Genomic DNA, 6000 nt, shown 5'->3' on the forward strand with positions numbered 1-6000 from the left:
AGATGACACAAACAGATGAAGAGATATACCATGTTCTTGGATTGGAAGAATCAATATTGTGAAAATGACTATACTACCCAAAGCAATCTACAGATTCAATGCAATCCCTATCAAATTACCAATGGCATTTTTTACAGAACTAGAACAAAAAAATCTTAAAATTTGTAAGGAGACACAAAAGACCATGTATAGCCAAAGCAATCTAGCGGGGAAAATACAGAGCTGGAGAAATCAGATTCCCTGACTTCAGACTATACTATAATCTACAGTAATCACGACAATATGGTACTGGCACAAAAACAGAAATATAGATCAATGGAACAGGATAGAAAGCCCAGAGATAAACCTACGCATCTATGGTCAACTTATCTATGACAAAGAAGTCAAGGATATACAATGGAGAAAAGACAGTCTCTTCAATAAGTGGTGCTGGGAAAACTGGACAGCTACATGTAAAAGAATGAAAGTACAACCCTCCCTAACACCATACACAAAAATAAACTCAAAATGGATTCAAGACCTAAATGTAAGACCGGACACCATAAAACTCTTAGAGGAAAACATAGGAAGAACACTCTTTGACATAAATCACAGCAAGATCTTTTTTGACCCACCTCCCAGAGTAATGGAAATAAAAACAAAAATAAACAAATGGGACCTAATGAAACTTAAAAGCTTTTGCACAAGAAAGGAAACTATAAACAAGACGAAAAGACAATCCTCAGAATGGGAGAAAATATTTGCAAACAAGTCAACAAAGGATTAATCTCCCAAATATATAAACAGCTCATGCAGCTCAATATTAAACAAACAACCCAATCAAAAAATGGGCAGACCTAACTAGACATTTCTCCAGAGAAGACATACAGATGGCCAAGAGGCACATGAAAAGCTGCTCAACATCACTAATTATTAGAGAAATGCAAATCAAAACTACACTGAGGTATCACCTCACACCAGTTAGAATGGGCATCATCAGAAAATCTACAAACGATTGCTGGAGAGGGTGTGGAGAAAAGGGAACCCTCTTGCACTGTTGGTGGGAATGTAAATTGATACAGCCACTATGGAGAACAGTATGGAGGCTCCTTAAAAAACTAAAAATAGAATTACCATATAATCCAGCAATCCCACTACTGCACATATACCCAGAGAAAACCATAATTCAAAAAGACACATGCACCCCAGTGTTCATTGCAGCACTATTTACAATAGCCAGGTCATGGGAGCAACCTAAATGCCATCGGCAGACAAATGAATAAAGAAGATGTGGTACATACAGTGGAATATTACTCAGCCATGAAAAGGAATGAAATTGGGTCATTTGTACAGACGTGGATGGACCTAGAGACTGTCATACAGCGTGAAGTCAGTCAGAAAGAGAAAAACAAATATCATATATAACGCATATATGTGGAATCTAGAAAAATGGTACAGATGAACCAGTTTGCAAGGCAGAAATAGAGACACAGATGTAGAGAACAAAGGTATGGACACCAAGGGGGGAAAGCGGGGGTGGGTGGGTGGGATGAACTGGGAGATTGGGATTGACATATATAAACTAATATGTATAAAATAGATAGCTAATAAGAACCTGCTGTAGAAAAAATAAATAAATAAAAACTTTTTAAAATGCTGTTTAAAAAAAAGAAAAGCAGTAGACAGTGGAGGCTGGTTTCCTACTGAACACGATTATATAGCACTCACCTGCTGCACTACCATCAGGAGAACTGTTTTCTGGTCCAGGATCTACCACTAACTGCATCTTCTCCCAGTCCCAGCCTGTTAGCTTGAAGACAGGTAAGGACGGCGAAACAAAGACATGATTTAGAGCAAATGTTCTCAATAAGGGGCAGGGGTGAAGGGGACACTGGGGAGTGGGAGGTACGGCAGAACCAGCTGTGAGGCTTCTTCAAACTACACACGGCCCCTCCCTAAACTCCTCCACCCTGATCCCCGCACAGTTACCCCCCCCAGAGTGAGCCACTGTTGCTGTTACTATGGGAGTGTGACAGACCCAGAAAAACGTTCCCAGGTTTTGAGTGTAAGCTCTTTGAGGAATGGGACCGAGATTTAGGCTTCTTAGTGATATCCAGAGGGCATCTAACACAGGGTTTTCCTGTCTCTACCTGCGCCTCCAACCTCAGCTCCTTCCCTCCCCTCCGCCACACCCTACACTTCTATCATCCTGAGCTTCTCCTGCTTGCCCGTAAGGCCATGTCTTTCATCATCTGTCACCACCTGCAGGAGACACGGGTGACCGGCTACCTAACAGCCCGACAGGCAAGGCAGTCTCGCTTTCTGCCTTGCTAACCGAATTCCGATTTTCAGATAGGGGCACCAACGTGCTCAGGGAAGGTGGCCCCTCCCCCAGCTCCAGAACACTGCTGGGCCACGACAGTCACAGCCACCCTCTCCTCCCTTGCCAGTGACTGGCTCAGCACGGGCGTATGACCATTCTGGCCAGTGACACAGGGAACCTCTGAGAAATTCTGACCTTTGTTATCTAGAGAATCACTGAGAAGCAAGCCGTCTCCCTCCCTTTCTGCTCTAGATGTTATCACGTGAAGGCGTGATGGAGCTCCAGACACCCTGTGGCAGGACAGGGAAAACCCAGAGAATCTTCAAGAAGCCAACCCAGAACTGGGGCCACTTTGAACCACCTACCTCTAGACTTCTTAAGCAAGACAGTAAAGTAACCTAACTAGTGTTACTTACAACAGAAAGTACCCTACCACATCACACCACACCACTTGGCCTGGGAAGTCCCTGCGACTTTTCCTCCTACTATCCCCTACTATCTCCAATTCATAGCTCAAGTACAGTTTCCTTGGGAAGTCTTTGCTTGTCCCCAGACAGTTACACAGTCCCAGACTCTGTTCTCTGCACACCTGCCTCTCCAACTAGACCGTGAGCTTCTCAAAAGCAAACATGTTCACCCTTGGCAGAGGCCCTGGTGTATGCCGGGCATTTATTAAATGTTGAATGAATGGATGAACCAACAAGCAAACAACAAAACAAGGAATCAAAGGAGGAACATGCAGGAGGCCTTCCTTGCCTGGGATAAGACTTGACAATTGACAGATGGAACATGGCACCCAGGCAGTCTACACTCTACTAAAGACTTCTTTAGGCGGTGGTGAGCAAAGGCAGAGAGAGTGCAATGAACAGGTCCTATTTTATCTGCCCAGAAGTCAGAGCTCTCATTGGGAACTGTCCCTGCCTAATCCCCGGCACCTGGGGTGGAATTGACTATCACAGTGGCACCTGAGCAAAGTACCCACTGCTACGGTGGAAACCCACTCCCCGTCCACTGAGATGGCTTGGCCCCGCTTTGGTCTAGTGTATCAATAACGTTTGCTATAAGGATGGAGGTGATGGAAGAAGAGAGAGACATCCCTCCTATCCCCCCCTCTCTCTAAAGGAACAGATAAGCCTGAGATGCCAGTGCTTTTTATCACTCCAGACTAAGAACAGTCAACACAGAGGGAAAAAGAGAGAGAACAAGCCCGGCAACCCTATGTGAGCCCCTGGATCAAGCTATGCCTAAAGCTAAAACCCTCAGCCTTTTCATTTATGTGACCCAATCAATTTCTATACTGCATAAAGCAATTTTCAAGTGACCAAACCCAACCCAAAGAAAAGAATTCTGACAAATACAGTCAGTAATGATGAAAGCAAGCCAATAACATCCCTTCTATATTCAGGACCTGTGCACTGTCACCTCTCAAACTTGGCTTCTAGAATGGTGGCAGGAAGTAAAACTGCCTGGAGGAGGCCTAGCCATGAACAAGTCAGAGTGGAAAAAATGCCACCCCCCAAAACACACACCACCACTACCCCCTTCCCTCCTAAAGGAGGGTACTCTGAGCCTCCTGGATCTCCCTTCTGTTCAGAAAGGAGTGGGGACCTCTGGAAGGCATGAAGTGTTACATTAACACATAGGGGGGAAAATGGAGAGAACTTTCATCAAGCAACGTGCTATGGGCTTTATGAACATCGTATAACTTAAGGCCGTTGTAATGATTATAATACCCTTTTTACCTTTGAGCAAACTGAGAATCAGCGAAGTTAAGCAACTTGCTCAAGGTCACACAACTAGTAACTAGAATTTAAATGCTAGACTTTTTCCACTTTATCACACCGATGGCCAGTGCCTGGGAGATGCAGCGCACCTGCGCACCCCCGCCTCCACCCCAACCCCCGACAGCGCCCCAGGACACACAGCCCTGGATGGAGCCTTACAAGCGCAGGCCCCTGGAGTCAGAGCAGCCTTGCATACCCAGTTTTTTGGAAGCCCCAGGTAACTAACCCAGGTGTATGTCGGACACTCAACACCAGCACCAAAAGTAAAGCGCCGGGCAGAGGGAGCAGCGGCACCTGAGCGGCCCCTGGGAAGCGCCGCAGAAGGAGAGGCGGGCGCTCGCTCGGGTCTCCCCCGCGGGCCTGAGCCCCCCGCGCAGCTCCGCGCTCTCCGCAGCAGTGGGGCCCCCAGCCTCCCCTCTCCCCACCAGCGCCGCGGACAGAGCGCCTCCGCGCCGCCCGGGCCGCTCAGAGACCCAGGCAGCCCCGGCCCTGTCCCCGCGCCCGCCCTCGCCCCCAGCTCCAGCCCGGTGCAGAGGGTCGCAGCTGTTCGCCCCCAGGCAGCTACGGGACCCCGACCCCTCCGCTGTGCCGCGACCCCGGCGCGCTCGCTCCGCCGGCGCGCCAGGCAGGGGAGCCCCGCACTGCCCGCCGCAGCCGCTCGGCCCCGCAGGACCCGGGCGCGGGGCCCGCCGTCCCCCGCCGTCCCCCGCCGACCGCTGCCCCCAACCCGCTGCGCCCGCCCGACTCACCAGCGCCGCCGCGCTCACCGGGCCTGTCCGCGCGTCCGGCCGCCTCCCTGCTCCCGGCTCCCGGTCCCGGCTAGCAGCTCACTGGCGGCGGGCTGGCGTTGGTGCGGCTCCTCCCCGCCCCGAGCCGCCTGGGACGCCCGGGAAGGGGCGGGGCCGAGACAGGTGGGCCCCGCCCGCCGCGAGCAGCCCGGGCCTCGGGCTCTTGGGGAATTCTCCGCGGGTGGAAGGGAGGCCCCGGCGGCCGCGTAATAGGGGACACCTGGGACGGTTAGTTCTTGGGAGGCGGCGGGGAGCCCGGGCCCGGCCTGTTTCCACACAGCCTGGCCCGCTGGGGAAGTGGATCGCAGAGCGTGGGAGCCGGACCCCGCTGAGCAGGAAGAGGGGAGGCCAGCCCCTTTCTTTGTGGGCTGTAGAAACCGAGAACCGAGCCCCTCAGGGTGAATATGATGGGGCCAAAGGCAAGTTACTTCAGAACTGGAAGAGCTCAGGAAGGCCTTTTCCGACCATTCCACCCTCCGCCATCCCCACTTCACACGCCCCCCACATGATTCTCCCCCTTTTAAAAATAATGGCTCTAAACTATAAATAAGGTCATTTCAGATAGTCATGTCCTCCCCACTTCTAGACTGTAAGCCCCAGGTGGGGCAGGAACCTCTCCTGTCCATGTTCAATCACCAGAGGTGAACAGAGCCAGGACAGTTAATACCTGATGAACAAATGAGGTGTGACCCAGTCCTCTGAGTCCAGCCTCCTACTGGGCTCCGCAGGCCAGAGGCTGCTCCAGCAAAACTTTGTCAAAGAGCCCAGAGTCAAGATGCCTGGCTTCCAGGCCACCCTTCCTCTCTGTACTGCTTACCTCCCCTCCGAATGGCAGTCAAGAAGCTGGCTTGTGGGAGGTCTACTCACCTTTGGAAGCTGTGTAGCAAATCTTTAACTTCTTAAGATGTCACAGGCAGAGGAACTCAGACATATAATGCTGTCCTGCGAGCCTTGCACTGCACAGACAGAGCCCAGACTTTGGGCGACTGACCCAACATCCCACAGCTGACAGCAGAGCTGAGTCTGGGGCCCTGGAGGGCTGCTGGGACCTATGGCCGGGAAGCTTTCAACTTCTGCAGAAATGGGGCTTGGGTTTGGTCTGAGTTCTCTAGTCCATGGCCTTTCC

General features: G+C 51.1%; 1 long non-coding RNA gene across 4 annotated transcripts in view; it reads right to left on the reverse strand.

The window, feature by feature from the left end:
• Window positions 1–4945, reverse strand: part of LOC132368934 (uncharacterized) — a 143150-nt gene extending 138205 nt beyond the window's left edge. For all 4 annotated transcript variants that reach the window (XR_009504188.1, XR_009504187.1, XR_009504189.1 and 1 more), the window contains exon 1: window positions 4836–4945. This is a non-coding gene — a long non-coding RNA (uncharacterized LOC132368934). The remainder of the gene's footprint in view (window positions 1–4835) is intronic.
• Between the last annotated feature and the right edge of the window lie 1055 nt (window positions 4946–6000).

Source organism: Balaenoptera ricei, chromosome 7 (assembly GCF_028023285.1).
Source record: "Balaenoptera ricei isolate mBalRic1 chromosome 7, mBalRic1.hap2, whole genome shotgun sequence".
In the NCBI taxonomy this organism is placed as follows: domain Eukaryota; kingdom Metazoa; phylum Chordata; class Mammalia; order Artiodactyla; family Balaenopteridae; genus Balaenoptera; species Balaenoptera ricei.